The sequence below is a fragment of the Schistocerca nitens genome, chromosome 5 (genome assembly GCF_023898315.1).
Source record: "Schistocerca nitens isolate TAMUIC-IGC-003100 chromosome 5, iqSchNite1.1, whole genome shotgun sequence".
In the NCBI taxonomy this organism is placed as follows: Eukaryota; Metazoa; Arthropoda; class Insecta; order Orthoptera; family Acrididae; genus Schistocerca; species Schistocerca nitens.
The window spans coordinates 443,702,969-443,721,156 of record NC_064618.1 but is presented as its reverse complement, the minus strand read 5'-3'; the positions used below and the strand labels follow the sequence as shown (position 1 = coordinate 443,721,156).

Here is an 18,188-nt window from a genome sequence, read left to right as displayed (position 1 = left end):
CTTGTTCGATTCAAAAGTAAACTCCTAAAACTGTGTGCGTTTCAAAACGCTTTCATCAGCTAATATCGACAAAAGGTAAGAATCTGCTAGCATTGTATGTAACACTGACTTACGTGATGGTGTGGCAGATAATCTGTTTGATTCTTCGTCAACTGCGGCAACTGACTGTATGTGCCGGAAGTTCCGTTGTTAACGTCGCGAACCTGCAAGGATGGAAAGTTAGCCTCTCGTCTGTCAAGCAATCTGGCATGGCTCCCGTGTTAGCTTTGTTTGATACGTCCGAACTGATCCTAACCAGTGGTCTGTTCAGTACAAATTTGTTGCAGTGCAGTTTTGATGTCGACGTCTACTTTATCAACAATTTTCTTCTGATTTGCTTCTGTTCAAGCATCGCAAACTGTTTGCAGTTCAGAAACTTCTGTCTGAATTTGTCACGGATTTTGATAATTCTTCGTGCACCGTCTGCAAATCATCTTGCTTCGTAGTTAGCTCATCTAATCCAAGTGCAGTAATGGCTCTGAGCACTATGGGACTCAACATCTTAGGTCATAAGTCCCCTAGAACTTAGAACTACTTAAACCTAACTAACCTAAGGACATCACACACACCCATGCCCGAGGCAGGATTCGAACCTGCGACCATAGCAGTCCCGCGGTTCCGGACTGCAGCGCCAGAACCGCACGGCCACCGCGGCCGGCTCAAGTGCAGTATTCTTTTGTTATTTTAATATTTGCGAAAATTTCTGATCGAATATTTGATCAAGAATTGCAATTTTTATTGAATTTTTAATCAAGATTTGTAAATTTTTGATCGAATGTTTGAAACATATCCCTTATAAATTGCATCAGACAATTCGTGCTGTTCGTGTCAGCTGAGGCAATGTTACGTAATGTTTGTGGGGCTGCTCCGCTCGTAAACATTAGCTAGTCGCGCGACGTTATCTGAATTTTTCTGTCGTCTCGTGATACCTCTTTCGTAACTGCTCTGTAAAAAATACTTTTGGGTGTTGATTGTGCTGGTAATTCGTCCACTGTCTGCACTGCAATATACCTGGAAAAATTCTTTCATTTATATTTTACGTTAAATCCATATCGTGACTGCCATTAATAGTGTCGTCATTACAAAGACGATTATTCGTATCAGTAATCCAACATTTACTATTTCCTGAGTGTCATTATTTAAAATATTTACTAATTATTCTTTATGTACTGGAAAATGTTTAGTTTGTTATTCATGCACAAGATTGCTGCTACTTTCTACGATAATCTTCCATGTAGCAAAAGATTGGTAACACTAAATAATATCCAGAATGAGATTTTCACTCTGCAGCGGAGTGTGCGCTGATATGAAACTTCCTGGCAGATTAAAACTGTGTGCCGGAACGAGACTCGAACTCGGGACCTTTGCCTTTGCCTACCAAGTGGTAGAGCACTTGCCCACGAAAGGCAAAGGTCCCGAGTTCGAGTCTCGGTCCGGTGCACAGTTTTCATCTGCCAGGAAGTTTCACTAAATAATATGTTTAGTGAAAGTTGCTACTAGGAAACCAACAAAGAAAATGCTTATTCTTGCTGTTGAATCTAACTGCCTTATCTTGAGTGATGGTGTCTTATTCGTTTGCCGTTTCATTCATTGCTTATTATTTGTAATACAATTTTATATAAACTTTGTTTCCCGCTACTATTCTTGTTTCTTATACTAGTTTCTCATTATTTTTTTTAATCCATTTCTTTTCTTAACAAAGAAAGGAAATTTTCAACCATTGTTACGTGAATAATCAATCTTGTACAAATATCTGTTTTTAAGTAAATCACTAATGTTACAAGTACAGACACTGTATGATCAGATTTAGTCGTCTATCTTGAGGAGCTCTTTGTTTCACTTCGTTCACACACTCATACAGTTCAGTGTCCGTAAATATTTTAAAATTCGAGTTTTTACATTTTCGTTCCTTGTGATCCTTTAAGATCTAGTATGTCGACCCTCCGTTCACCAGTTGTTCCCATGTTAGCCATAATGTTGACACTATGTTGCTAGTTCTTCTTAGTTCAGAACTAGCTTGGATCGAAATAATCCACAATTAACTAATGAACAAGCACTCATGTATTTTATACCGTATATTTTGGATTTAAACTATACAAAATATTGTTTCTTTTTCTCATAGAAATCAAGATGTTTGTGCAGCTCACACCTGTTTCATCAGAACAAGAGGAGAGATCATCTTGGAAAGGTAACAAAAAAGATAGTAAAGATTCATTTTTTCTTTTCCAGCAATGATTCTCTGACATTTTCAATGATCATACAGTGTTTTTATATAAAATGGCAGTTATGTCTCTCTTATAAAAATATGCTTCTTCTTACAAATTTGTAGAATGACCTTTTTTTGCACAAAAATCTTATCACCTACTAAGTAATGTGCATGGAGGTAAAAAAAAGAAGGGAGACGGCACTACAGACACGGTGTACGTTGTTTCGAAGCCAGACTGGGCGAGGCCTACCGCCTGATTAAGTAGCCTGAAGCATTAGCAGACGACTGTTTACGATTGCTTCGTGTTTGTTATTTCTGTCGTGTGCGCGCAACAACTGCTTTAAATACTAAAAATTATAGAGCTTACCTGAATAACAGTCTCAGGAAGGCAATTTCGAACGTTTTTTTGTTCTCCAATGCGTATTTGCTCTAGAAATACGACACATTTGGTCTCGTTAACGTGACTTGTTTTTTGCTGCTATATTTCGGATAACCAGAAACAAAAAAAAGTGATTTGAAAAGCATGCTTTCGTAATCCATTTAATTCCGTTTTTACTGTATTTATATCGATAGCAAACGAAGATGGAACTCCGAAACTAATGGCTGTGGCGACGTCATTTATCCACTGCGCCAAAAACAGCGGGTGAAAGTTGCAGCTGATAGATATTTATCTTTGCCGTAGTCGGCTTGGTTACGAGTTGTTTGTTCTTGTTAGTTTTTGATCTGTGCTTGGAAAATAAAATGTTTTCTCATCTCATAAAAAAGCTGTTACTTCATAAAATATAAAGGCTCCCATAGTGGTGACCCCGAAAAATCGTAGCAGAAGCATAAAGAAAATACATATACCTACGAGAATAATGAATTCAGAGACAAAAGCATGGGGCAGTGGAATCAAGATTGAAGACTACAGTCTGTTCGACCAAGGATCGCGGTCCACGCCCTTTGATTCGCCACAAAACGGAACGACAGATGTTAACGCAAAAGATGGGAGTACCTACGCGCGACACGGAAATGTTAAGCTTTCCGCGTTCTGGCCGACGCGCCCCCAGCTTTGGTTTACGCAGGCTGAATGCATATTTCGGCAGCGTGGGGTGTCTAACAACATTCACAAATTTAATATAGTGGTTTCACATCTAAATTTAGAAGTGATAGAGCAAGTAGAAGAAACCTTGTCGCAACAAAATTACTTTGTGCTAAAGGAAGCTCTCATACAGCATTATACGTTGTCACCAGATTTGCGACTACAAAAAATTTTCGCATACGAAGATTTGGGCGACAAGACTCCGTCACAAGTACTCAAAGCCTTGCGTACATTAGCCGGCCCGGAACTCCTACCTGAAGAGTCTTTAGTCTAATATGGCTTCGTAAACTTCCTGCCAACATCCGTGCCGTCATTGCAGCAGAAACAGACTTACCATTGCAAGTCTTAGCAAAAAAGGCAGACACCATCGCAAACACCTTAACCGAGGTTTCTGCATGTTCCGAATTCAACTACAGCCAGGATAGAGGCCCAAGAACGTGTAGTGTGATGGAATCTGACGTCAGTGAGCCAGGAACATGCAATAATACTTCCCAACAGCAGTGCTCATCGACCGAACCCACCATACAGCAACTGGCAGCACAAGTGGCAAAACTCAACGTGCAAGTAACTTCACACCACCAGCAGCTACGAGGTCGCAGTTGGAAAAGACGGAGAAATGCTATCCAACAGGATTTGACAGATCAATGGTGCTGGTACCACAGACGCTTCGGTAACACTGCCCGTCAATGTATTCAACCCTGCAGCTACCCAAACTTAAAAGGCGGGCGTTAAAGGGCGCTGACGTTCGTCAACAACAACATAGGCGCCCGAGTCATAGCGTGATTCAAAGAGGTGAAAACGCCACGGCATCTGCAGTTAACCAATCACACCGATTGTTCGTGTTGGACCTCTCTTCAGGTGAGAAGTTTCTGATTGACACAGTCCGCAGCTCGTGGTCGTGCGGTAGCGTTCTCGCTTCCCACGCCCGGGTTCCCGGGTTCGATTCCCGGCGGGGTCAGGGATTTTCTCTGCCTCGTGATGACTGGGTGTTGTGTGATGTCCTTAGGTTAGTTAGGTTTAAGTAGTTTTAAGTCCTAGGGGACTGTTGACCATAGATGTTAAGTCCCATAGTGCTCAGAGCCATTTGAACCATTTTCATTCTGATTGACACAGGTTCAGAAGTCAGTGTTTATCCAAGAAAGAGAGGTGATATACTCACGACAACAACGCAACATGTGCTGACTGCGGCAAACAATTCCATAATATATACCTATGGTGAGAAACAGTTGGCATTACATCTGAATTCCAACTTCCATCCAAAATGGACTGTTGTGTTGCTGATGTGCCGAGTCCTATAATTGGAGCGGACTTTTTACGGAACTACCGACTTATGCCCGACCTGGTTAACCGTCGTTTGTTGACAGTTCCTACAGAAGGGATATTGCCTACTGCGTCTTACGCGTCGGTTCAAGTGCAGTGCGATGTGCCCGTGTCTTTCCGCACGAAGATTTCCGGCTCCTCTTCCGCGTCATCCGCGTCGGGGTATTGTGATACGATTTCGTAACCGCAACTAAGCGGGGCGCACCCGCACCCGACAGTCGTAACGATTCGTATACTGTAGGCAATATCAGAGCACTGTCGGAGGAATCACTTTTTCGTAAACTGCTTCAAGACTTTCCAGCACTTACCGAACCCGTCAACGCAACCAGGAAATGCAGACACAATACTCAACACCACATCAGCACGACACAAGGTCAACCCGTTGCCTTCCGCCCGCGGCGTCTGCCTCCAGAGAAGCTGCTCGCGGCGCGAGCTGAGTTCGACAGACTTCTAAAAACAGGTATTGTAAGTAGGTCTGATAGTTCATGGGTATCTCCAATTCACATGGTCCGTAAAAAAGACAATTCATGGAGAGAATGTGGAGACTACAGGGCGCTCAATGCCCGCACAATTCCCGACCGCTACCCAGTACCCAATGTGACTGATTTTAACAGTACGATTAGCAATGCCAAAATATTTAGTGTGATTGATTGCGCCAAAGCATTTTCCCAGATCCCCATGGCTCCATCTGACATTAAAAAAACAGCAGTTATCACACCATTCGGTTTGTGTGAGTACAATTTTATGCCATTTGACCTCAGAAACGCTGCCCAAACATGGCAAAGATTCATGCATGAGGTGCTTCGAGAATTACCATTCGTATTTTGTTATATGGACGACATTTTAGTATTCTCTGGTTCTGTATATCAGCACGTCGAACATCTGCGGCAGCTTTTCCGCCGTCTGACAGAGTATGGCATAATTATTAACGAAACAAAGTGCACGTTTGGAAAACGCGAGGTTAAGTTCCTGGGATATTTGGTTTCAGCAGCAGGCCTGTCACCTTTGCCTGAGCGGGTTGAAGCAGTACAACAGATGCCCCTTCCCACAATTTACAAAGGACTTCGCAGATTTTTAGGCATGCTCAACTATTACAGACGTCACTTACCTAAATTAGCTGCCGCCCGAGAGCCACTCACAACGTTACTTGCAGGTAAAAATACAACAGGAAATCGTAAAATTCCATGGAGTCCAGATGCTGAAGCAGCTTTCCATGACTTAAAGAAATGTCTTTCTCGGGCAACACTACTGGGACATCCGAGATTGAGCGCTCCTTTAGCGCTCATGGTTGATGCGAGCCAAACAGCAGTGGGTGCAGCGCTACAGCAAGAAGTTGATGGCAGATGGCAGCCGCTCGCATTTTTCTGTAAAAACCTGACTCGACAGCAGCAAAAATGGAGTGCTATTGACCGTGAGTTGCTTGCTATTTACTTAGCCATAAAGCATTTTCGCACGTCTGTCGAAGGGAGGCACTTTGCAATTTTTACCGATCACAAGCCGTTAGTAGCTATATTTCAACGAGACACAGAGCTCAATTCACCACGTCAGTGCAGGCAAGTCGAGTACATTGCACAGTTCACAACTGACGTGCGTCACATTTCAGGAAAAGACAACCTGGTCGCAGATTGCCTGTCTAGGAATTGTGCCAGTTCAAATTCAATTCGTTGGACCGAGTTAGCGTCTAAACAACGAGAAGGTCCTTTCTTGCGCCGTCTAATAGAGGAACAGAGAACTGCGCTGCAGCTCAGACGTGTGTCTGTCCCAAATGTTCCAGATGGAATTTGGTGTGATGAAGCGAAAGGAAAGGAGCGACCTTACATACCAGAACAATATCGTCGCGAGACCTATAGTGCACTACATAACCTATCACATCCAGGAGTACGAGCTACAGCCAAGTTAGTTTCCTCCAAAGTAGTGTGGCCTGGAATACAAAAAGATTGTCGTGCATGGGAGCGTGCATGCCTAACATGCCAGCGTAATAAAATCAGCAGACATGTCTTTGCACCTATTGCTGACTTCCCGACGCCATCTGCAAGATTTTCACATATACATGTAAACATTCTGGGCCCGCTATCATGCTCTTCAGAACAACGCTATTTGCTCACAATCATTGATCGTTTTACCAGGTGGCCAGAAGCAGTTGTAATACAAGACATTTCTGCGGAGTTGGTTGCAAAAGCACTGTTGCATTCATGGTTCTCCAGGTTTGGCGTTCCGCAAAACATAACAACAGATCGCGGAAGGCAGTTTGACAGCCAACTTTTCAATGAACTTTTACTACTGTGCGGGTGCAACCACCTACGCACCTCAAGCTACCATCCATCTAGTAATGGAATGGTGGAACGACTACACCGCACGCTCAAAGCTGCATTAATGTGTAGTTCCACTTCATGGCCTGAAGCACTACCGCTGGTCCTACTCGGATTGAGAACGGCCGCAGAATTGGTTTATGGCGAGCAATTGAGGGTTCCTGGAGAATTTATCGTTCCAGCATATACACAGCCGTTCGCCCCTGAGCTATGCACGCAATTCGCGAGACAACTCAGCGTTAGAATGAGAAACATCAAACCCACTAACCCTGTCAGACATGGAGACCGGAGAGTGTTTGTACATAAAGACCTGCAAGCAACGTCCCACGTGTGGCTTAGGGATGATACGGCGCGCCCGCCGCTTGTTTCGCCTTATTCTGGACCATACAGGGTAATCACAAGAGGAAGCCACAGCTTCAAAATCGATAAGGATGGTAAAGAAGAGACAGTCTCAATTGAGCGGCTTAAACCTGCTTACACCGAAGAGGGTACACTCCGTCCTCGGTCTGCAAAATCACCCTCAAACGTGGAGGCCGAAGAAACAGCAGAGAGTCTCGCCGAGCCCTCGGTTTCAGAAGAGGACAACGAAGCAGCAAGTGCAGAACAGGAGCAGCCATTGCCTGCACCAGATGTTTTCACGAGAGCTGGTAGAAAAATCAAGTGCAAGTTTCGCCACATACCTGGTGCACCCGGTTTCAAAAGGAAGGGGGCTGATGTGGCGACGTCATTTATCCACTGCGCCAAAAACAGCGGGTGAAAGCTGCAGCTGTAAGATATTTATCTTTGCCGTAGTCGGCTTGGTTACGAGTTGTTTATTCTTGTTAGTTTTTGATCTGTGCTTGGAAAATAAAATGTTTTCTCATCTCATGAAAAAGCTGTTACTTCATAAAATATAAAGGCTCCCATATGGCTATTTGCTTACTGGGGGGGGGGGGGGGGGGGGCTAGTGAAGCAGGGGATACAACCAGCACCATAGAGGGTTCTACAAGTGAGGGTGATACAGGGGGTGCTGATAAAACCCGTCGGCTTTGACCAATGACGTCAGAATTGGCCAGCGAGCATTTATTACACGACAGATGAAAGAGCTGACAAGACTGTTCAGAAACAAAGGAATACGAGAGACGAAATATATGGTTGACATACATCAAGGCAAGTAGTATTTTCACGTTAACGATATCGCATGTTTGTATCGTATTATTTCTGTTGAAAATGAAGGGGGAAAAAATGCATAGAAATATTGGTAGCATAGAATACCTCACGTCACATATATGTAGGTTGTATCTCGTACCTCATTCGAACTGCATTGGTTAACTGCCGTACGAGATAAAAGTTTAGCGTACGTCGATTTCTTCGGTTTTTTTTTTTTTGCATTAATATCCTGTTGTTCAGTTGAACTATATTGGTCAACTGAAGCACGGAATACAAATTTTACATGTGTTGTTTCTTTCGCCTCCCTCTGTTCTTATGTCGTTAGTAGTACCACCGATGGCAGAAGGAGCTATGTACATAATATTTGTATCCCATACTTCTGTTGACCTATAAATATGTACACTGCTAACGAAAACTTGGAAATGGACGTACGTTACATTTACAACCTGTACCTCAGTTGAACTACGTGAAGAACCAATAAGACGACACATATACAATTTGTATCCCGTACTTCACTATGGGGTACAGTTTTTTTTTTCGACTTTTATGCTATTAGTATTGAATGAAGGTTATAATTTTGATCACAGGAGTGACAATAGTAATGGCTCTGAGCACTATGGGACTTAACAGCTATGGTCATCAGTCCCCTAGAACTTAGAACCACTTAAACCTAACTAACCTAAGGACAACACACAACACCCAGTCATCACGAGGCAGAGAAAATCCCTGTCCCCGCCGGGAATCGAACCCGGCAACCCGGGCGTGGGAAGCGAGATCGCTACCGCACGACCACGAGCTGCGGTCAGTGACAATAGTATCCCATTCTTTAGTTGAGCTACATAGCTATACATAACACTTGTATCCTGCTCTCCAGTTGACATATATAGGTAAATCTCATCAATGTTACATATGTCGTTCTTTTCGAATAGGTAGTGTCAGTGTAAAGGTCAACTGAAGGACGGGATACAAATTTTAGTTGTGTCGGGCGTTTCGCCTTTAATATTGCAAGTACAAATTCGAAAAAATACTAGTGCTGGGAAACGAAAGAAGAACGACAGCTGCGAAATTTCTATTTCGTACTGGACTACACTAAAACATACTTAATGGTGTAATACAACAATGAAATAAATGCAGGAAAAGAATAAAAGGGAAAAGATAACTTGCCAGACAAGAACATCCTAAAAGAACCGAAGCTCGCCTAGAAAGACATCAACAAAAATCACATACCCACATACACAACATTACGAAAACACACACACACACACATACACACACACACATACATGCACAGACACACACATTCACCCCTCCCCCCCCCCCCCCTTCCCTAATGTGAAATTAGCTAACATATTTCGGACGGTACATTTGCCCAACGCGTTTAACAAAACATTTAAATGGGCAATATGTCCGGGGAATACTACGCCTCCACGAATACTCGTCTAAGTGACTTTGAAGCCGGCCGCGGTGGTCTCGCGGTTAAGGCGCTGAGTCCGGAACCGCGCGACTGCTACGGTCGCAGGTTCGAATCCTGCCTCGGGCATGGATGTGTGTGATGTCCTTAGGTTAGTTAGGTTTAAGTAGTTCTAAGTTCTAGGGGACTGATGACCACAGATGTTAATTCCCATAGTGCTCAGAGCCATTTTTTTGACTTTGAAGTGTGGAAATCTGACGTTTCCCCTTCCCTACAAGAGGTTTCACAGCTGACCAATAATCCTCTATGCTATTTGTGCAAGCCCCTGTGGATAATGATCTGAACTCTATATTGTGATTTACTACGAGATGCTAATAACACCTTTCCCCTAAATCCCTATATGAAGAAAACCCGTCTGAAATTACAATGGAACCCTCTGCAACGTGATCTTCAATTAAGCTGACCAAAACTTCCTTCCTTCGATTGGGTACTACTTTGAACGCTACATCGTCACACACCTGACCTGAAACTACTGCCCCCAAACCCATAATCCCACCGGAGGTTCCCCCCTGTTGTACTTCCTTTTGCCAAAATGTGATTCATCAGTTTCGACCACAACACCCGGCCCCCCCAACGGCCACCTATATTTCATGTACTCCCCACACACTTCCCTAGAAAAAGAATACCAATTCACAACTGTACGATTACTCACACGACATGCATGCGCACAAAGCCACACAGGATATCTCAAATACTAACAGTAAGTGATTTTCATAATGTCTATCAAGGCGAGCTTAGAATTTTCGAACCACGTCCCTCGTCTAATGGATCGGCACAGCCGATATTTGCTGCAGCGTCATACGAATAAGCGACGAGATACACTTCTGAGGCGCATGTGTTCGCCTCACTCACGACATCGAACACACTCGGCAACGAGACCACACATTTGTAAAAAACAAATCGTGGTCGACTTGTCTACTCCCATAGCTTCTCTCAAATCATCCAGATTCATCGGAACAGATAAATCCATACCTACAACTGAAAATGAGATACTAAAAATTGTCCTAAAATAAGAAACTAATAGTTCAAATTATCTCAATATCACTAAGAATGAAATTAAGTACCGAATGAATTGCAAACAACCAATTATTTAAATAAATGCACTCGAAGAATATTTTGAGCAATATGTAGCGATCTCTTTTAAAATCACATTAAATTGTTTTAATATACAATGATAGCGCTTATCCGGAACACAGAACTGTTTTATTATCTATGGCTGAAAGTGAAGACATTATTATCTGTGAGTAACGTATGTCGTCATTGGTCAAAGCCGACGGATTGTATCCCCTACTTCACTAGACCCCTTACAGATATCGGTACTGCTTCTTGTCCATTACATTTTCAGATTTTAACACATATGCACAACATTTTTAGTTTTCACGTTTGCAAAAAACTTACCTACTTGTTGTTTGCTGGCCGATAAACTTGTGCAATGATGAAAGAAACATGGCTTCCTATCGTATCTTGTGCATCTCAACAAAATGAAAGGTTATTGAAATGTTAAAAAAAATGCATACAGGTATACCTCCGTGCAGAATAGTGTTCTCGTTTTATTAGACTGTCAATGCATTAGCCTGATTTTGAAATCTTACCTATGATGCGTCATTCAGTGTGTACCCAATAATAGCAACTTACAGGGTAAAAAAATATATATATAATGTTTTAAACGTCTTCCAATATTGTGGAATGCTTATAGTTGATTAAAAGTATGGTCTCAAACGCTGAAGATTCGTTAAAATTGATATTTTTCTTTAACATGTATGTGAGTAACATTTTAGTAATGATACCCCATCCCGTGTAAGATGTACGCCTACCTTTCAAACAGTAGTCTCTTTCCTTCTTTCCCCAGAACATTTCTTACCAGTAACTCTGTCAGTTTTTCAGCAATAAACAAACATAGCACAGTTGGAATGTACATCTACTTTGATCATCTGTTTAAGTTTACTGTTTAATTTCGTTCTGAGGTTTTCAAAGTACGAAGGTCTATACTATGCTTTGTGATATGCCAATAGTTATACACTGAAGCGCCAAAGAAATTAGTGTAGGCATGCATATTCAAATACAGAGATATGTAAACGAGCAGAATACAGCACTGCGGTAGGCAACGTCTATATAAGACAACAAATATCTGGCGCAGTTGTTAGATCGATATATGCTGCTACAATTGCAGGTTATCAAGATTTACCAGATGCAGAAGTATGAAACCGGGATTTCCCTACAGATGGTGCTACCCGTCTGTGTTGGACCCGTGAGACCGCGTCTGCAGCGCCATCTGCTTCCTGTAACGGCTGACGACGAATGTCAACACGCAGTAACCAAAGTTCCATACATCGGTTTTGTTTCAAACCTGTAAACATGTCGAGTTTTGTGCTTACGAAAAACGATTTGTGGACAGCATTGGTTTTCTGTGATCATTTGAAGAAAACTGCTGCAGAACCACAACGAATGCTTGTTGAAGCTTTCGGTGAACATGCCCTTGGGCAAACACAGTGTTTCGAGTGGTTCAAAAAATTCAAAAGTGGTGATTTTGACGTGAGAAACGACGAGTGGGAACCACCGAGAAAGTTCGAAGACAACGAATTGCAGGTCTTACTGGATGAAGATGATACTCAAACTCAACAGGAGCTCGTGGAACAATTGAATGTGACGCAAAAAGCCGTTTCTCTTCGGTTGAAAGCTATGGGAAAGGTCCAGAAAGTGGTAAAATGGGTTTCGCATGAACTGACTGAAAGACAGCAATCAAATCGAAAGACCACTTGTGAAATGCTGTTCGCCAGGTATAAAAGGAAGTCTTTTCTCCATCGAATAGTGACAGCTGATGAAAAACGGATATATTTTGAGAATCCTAAGCGTCCTAAATCATGGGTGAATCCAGGCAAACCATCGACACCCACTGCAAGTCCAGATCGCTTTGGAAAGAAGACAATGTTCTGTGTTTGGTGGGATCAGAAGGGTGTCATCTATTATGAGCTGCTAAAACCTGGTGAAACTGTTAACACTGATCGTTGCCAACACAAAATGATCGATTTAAACCGAGCATTTCGTGAAAAACGACCGGAATACGGAAAAAGGCAACACAAAGTCATGTTGCTCTATGATAACGCCCATCACACACAGCAAAACGGGTCAGTGAAACGATCGAGACGTTCAGTTGGGAAATACTAGGGCATGCGGCTTATTCTCCAGACTTGGCTCCGTCCGATTATCATCTGTTTGCATCACTGGTACACGCCCTCGCTGAACAACGCTTCAGTTCGTATGGAAATGTACGAAAATGGCTCGCTGACTGGTTCGTTTCAAAAGAAGAACTTTTTTTTTTTTTTTTTTTTTTTGGCGTGGCATTCGTAGCCTGCTGGAGAGGTGGGGGAAATGTGTAAATAACAATGGAGATTATTTTGAATAAAATATTGTTTATCAGTTTCAAACAACTGACGTGTAATTATTCCAATTAAATTCCGGTTTCATACTTCTACATCTGGTAAGTGAGTCTGAATGTGGCTTTTCTAGTCGGCGCACGAGTGATGGGACACGGCCTCTCCGAGATAGCGATGAAGTGGGGATTTTCTCGTTCAACCATTTCTCGTGTGTACCGTGAATGTCAGGAATATGCTAAAACATCAAATCTCTAACATCGCTGTGGCTGGAGAAAGATCCCGTAAGAACGGGACCAACGACGACTGAAGAGAATCGTTCAACGTGACAGCAGTACAACCCTTTAGCAAATTGCTGCAGGTTTCAATGCTAGGCCATCAATATATGTCAGCGTATGAACAATTCAACGAAACATCATCGATATGAGTTTTCGGAGGCGAAGGGCCAGTCGTGTACCCTTGATGACTGCACGACACAAAGCTTTACACCTCGCCTGGGCCCGTCAGCACCGACATTCGACTGTTGACGACTGGAAACATGTTGCCTGGTCGGATGATGTGTACAGATAGGGAGACAACCTCATGAATTCAAGGACCCTTCATGTCAGCAAGGGACTGTTCAAGCTGGTGGAGGCTCTGTAATGGTGTGGGGCATGTGCAGTTGGAGTCGTATGGGACCCCTGATACGTCTAGATACGACTCAGACACGTGAAATGTACGTAAGCATCCTGTCTGATCACCTGCGTCCGTTCATGTCCATTGGGCATTCTGACAGACTTGGGCAATTCCAGCAGGACAATGCAACACCCCACACGTTCAGAATTGCTACAGAGTGGTTGAGTTTAAGAATTTCCGTTGGCCACTAAACTCCCGAGAGATGAACATTATTGAGCACATGTGGGATGCCTTGCAACGTGCTGTTCAGAAGAGCGCTCTATGGACAGCACTGCAGGATTCAGGATTTATGGTACCAGTTCCCTCCAGCACTACTTCAGACATCAGTCGAGTCCATGCCGCGTTGTGTTGCAGCACTTCTGCTTGCTCTCGGGGGCCCTACATGTTGTAACAGATTTTTTGGTTCTTCAGAGTATATTGACATCATTTTTTTAAATATGCTTATCATTTATTGGTTTTTACGTTTTTTAATTAAACACAGTCAGATGTTAGTAATTCCTACCTTTCACCACAAAGATTACAGTAATAGATAATCTTCCGCGGAATAGGGGGAGTTATGAAAGAGCAACATTTTCACTTTAGTTTCAAATTTTACTTTGATATGTGTCAGGTATTTTTTTATCAGTGGGTAAATGGTCAAAATTTTTGGTTGCAGCATTGTGAATCCCTGTTTCTTGCTACAGACAATCTTAATGTGGAGTAATGAATGCCATTTTTTTCTTGTGGTATTGTAATTACGTACATCTTTGTTCGTGCTGAAATGCTGTGGATTATTTATAACAAACTTCATGAAGGAATAACTATTCTGTGAAACGGATAGATTGTTACTCACATGCCGAGCACAAGACAGGCACGACAAAAAGAGTGTTCACATAAATTTCTATTCAAAGCCTTTTTCAGAAAGGAAGCACAGCACACATATAGAATCATACAACCGTACACGCAGATCTCACGCTTATATGAGCGCTGTCTCCGCTTGCTCTAGGCAGAATCTATTTTCAAGAGTGAGAAAATGTGAACAATGTATAATACACTATTGGCCATTAAAATTGCTACACCAAGAGAAATTCATTGGACAAATATATTATACTAGAACTCACATGTGATTACATTTTCACGCAATTTGGGTGCATAGATCCTGAGAAATCAGTACCCAGAACAACCTCCTCTGGCCGTAATAACGGCCTTGATACGCCTAGGCATTGAGTCATACAGAGCTTGGATGGCGTGTACATGTACAGCTGCCCATGCAGTTTCAACACGATACCATAGTTCATCACGAGTAGTGACTGGCGTATTGCGATGAGCCTGTTGCTCGGCCACCATTGACCAGACGTTTTCAATTGGTGAGAGATCTGGAGAATGTGCTGGCAAGGGCAGCAGTCGAACATTTTCTGTATCCAGAAAGGCCCGTACAGGACCTGCAACATGCGGTCGTGCATTATCCTGCTGAAATGTAGAGTTTCACAGGGATCGAATGAAGGGTAGAGGAACGGGTCGTAACACATCTGAAATGTAACGTCCACTGTCTAAAGTGCCGTCGATGCGAACAAGAGGTGACCGAGACGTGTAACCAATGGCACCCCATACTATCACGCCGGGTGACACGCCAGTATGGCAATGACGAATGCACACTTCAATTGTGCGTTCACCGCGATGTCGCCAAACACGGATGCGACCATCATGATGCTGTAAACATAACCTGAATTCATCCGAAAAATGACGTTTTGCCATTCGTGCACCCAGCTTCGTCATTGAGTACACCATCGCAGGCGCTCCTTTCTCTGATGCAGCGTCAACGGTAACCACAGCCATGGTCTCCGAGCTGATAGTCCATGCTGCTGCAAACGTCGTTGAACTGTTCGTGCAGATGGTTGTTGTCTTGCAAACGTTCCCATCTGTTGACTCAGGGATCGAGACGTGGCTGCACGATCCGCTACAGCCATGCGGATAAGATGTCTGTCATCGCGACTGATAGTGATACGAGGCCGTTGAGATCCAGCACGGCGTTCCGTATTACCCTCCTGAACCCACCGTTTCCATATTCTGATAACAGTCATTGGATCTCGACCAACGCGAGCAGCAATGTCGCAATACGATAAACCGCAATCGCGATAGGCTACAATCCGACCTTTATCAAAGTCGGAAACGTGATGATACGCATTTCTCCTTCTTACACGAGGCATCACAACAACGTTTCACCAGGCAACGCCGGTCAACTGCTGTTTGTGTATGAGAAATCGGTTGGAAACTTTCCTCATGTCAGCACGTTGTAGGTGTCGCCACTGGCGCCAACCTTGTGTGAATGCTCTGAAAAGCTAATCATTTCCATATCACAGCATCTTCTTCCTGTCGGCTAAATTTCACGTCTGTAGCACGTCATCTTCGTGGTGTAGCAATTATAATGGTCAGTAGTGTAATTAGCGGCGAGAGGAATGTAAGGCATGAAATGCTGCACCAACAATACGAGCGGTTACGCAGCAGTGTGGCTCGGATACCGGAGCGTTTGCAACTTGGAAGACAATCAAAAACACAGGAAAGAAGAGAAAGAATGGACACTGAGTAAAGTAATTCAGATCTATATTCAAATGACGGAAATAAAACTATTACAATAAAATTAAACAGTGCAACAATAATTCACGTATACAAAAGAAAATATTGCTTGAATTGCTCCACTTACGAATGAAATGTTATTCCTTTAATTACGAGTCCTTTAATTACGATTCCTTTAATTACGATTGGATCGATTAGTACATTCGTAAACAACGAAGGCTGGCATTTTTGATGAAACAAGTTCGTTTCCACACAATCAAAGCATCGAACACTGTCGAAACTGGGCACGGTCACGTCAGAGAGACGTCACCAGAAGTAATCTATCACCACGGTGAACCTAATGTTTTGAGATGGTTAAGATGGCGGTCGTCGGCTTCAAGTTTGTGACGAAATGACACCTTCCTTCTTGTTTTACCACTGTGGTAACATCAGACGCCGACGGTTTGGCTCCGAGGTCCAAGAGTGCAGTCCTCGGCGCGAGGAGGGAGACTCAACAGGAAGTCACTGATGACGGCCATTGGCTCTCCAGACGTCATCCGTCGACTGTTCGTGACAGAGGCATAATACAAAACTACAGTTCCTGGTAGATACGGGTGCTGATGTGTCAGTTTTTCCACCTGCCCTTCTGCCGCACCCCAATTGTGATGGCTGCCACCTTTTTGCTGCTAGTGATTCCGTGATCTCAATATGGTCGAGTCAAGATAACATTAAAGTAATTCCCGCGACGCAAGTTCGAGTGGCAATTTGTCGTAGCAGATATAACGGACCTCATACCCGGACCAGACTTCTTACCATTCTGTGGACTACGATTTCTGGGCATCATCAGTTTCTGTTGTCGTTTCGTTAGCAACCATACCCTCCAGGCTGCATCACTGAATGAATTTTTACGTGGTGCGCCGAGACAAAAAGACAAGCGATTCGTGGAGTAGTGAGGCGAATTTGGCATTTAATTAGATGAAGACTGCCATTGCAGAAGCTTCTCTCTTTGCACACCTAGTTCCACAGGCGCCTCTCGTCCTAATGATCGACGCGTCTGCCACTGTTATCGTTGCTGCACTGCACCAGCAAGTAGGCGAAATGGCATCTCTTGGCCTTCTTTGGCCAAAGGGTGTCGCCATCACAGTAGAACTAGGCACCTGCGACCATCATTGTACGCTGCATACTCCTCAATTAAGAAGTTTTGCCACACTTTAGAGGGACAGTAGTTCACTCTTGTCAAACACCACAAGCCACAGACATATGCTTTCCGCCAGCACCCGGGGAAAGCGTAATCACGTCAACTGCGCAATATAGACTGTGTCGCACAGTTCACCGCCACACAGTCCATGTCGAGGAAGACCTGAATGCGCCAGCAGACGATCTCTCTCGGATCGAAGCAATCACTGGCGGAGTTGATTTCGAAGCTCTCGCTGCAGTGCAACAAGAAGACAGCGAACTGCGTGACTTTTTGACGCAATCACCAGGCCTGCAGTTCTGTCATGTTGCAGTAACACCGTCAAACACGCTGCTGCACTGTGACGTCACAACTACCAAACTACAGCCGTTCGTGACTGTTGACTTTTGGCAGCAGGTAGTCGCCTCCTCACAAGACCTGTCACTCTCTGGAGGATGGGGCGCAACGAGCATGATGAAACGAGCTTTTGCGTGGTCACACATAGGTAAAGATTGTAAGGTATATGTGCGCCAATGTGTGGCCTGTCAATGGAACAAAATCAGCCGTCATGTCAGGGGAAAGCTGTTTCACAGAGGAAGACCGCACTGCAGTTCCTTCTCTAAATCCTCGCACGAACGAAACAATGGCTGACATCGAAATAAGCGTCCAAGGAATATAAAAGCAACTGAAATCACTCAACAGAGGAAAGTCCACTGGACCTGACGGGATACCAATTCGATTCTACAGAGAGTACGCGAAAGAACTTACTCCCCTTCTAACAGCAGTGTACCGCAAGTCTCTAGAGGAACGGAAGGTTCCAAATGATTGGAAAAGAGCACAGGTAGCTCTAGTTTTCAAGAA

The 18,188-nt window shown here is 43.6% G+C and overlaps 1 long non-coding RNA gene across 1 annotated transcript in view; it reads left to right on the top strand.

The window, feature by feature from the left end:
* Positions 1-18,188, top strand: part of LOC126259169 (uncharacterized) — a 32,112-nt gene continuing 13,924 nt past the window's right edge. The window contains exons 1-2 of the long non-coding RNA XR_007546477.1: positions 1-75; positions 2,162-2,227. This is a non-coding gene — a long non-coding RNA (uncharacterized LOC126259169). The remainder of the gene's footprint in view (positions 76-2,161; positions 2,228-18,188) is intronic.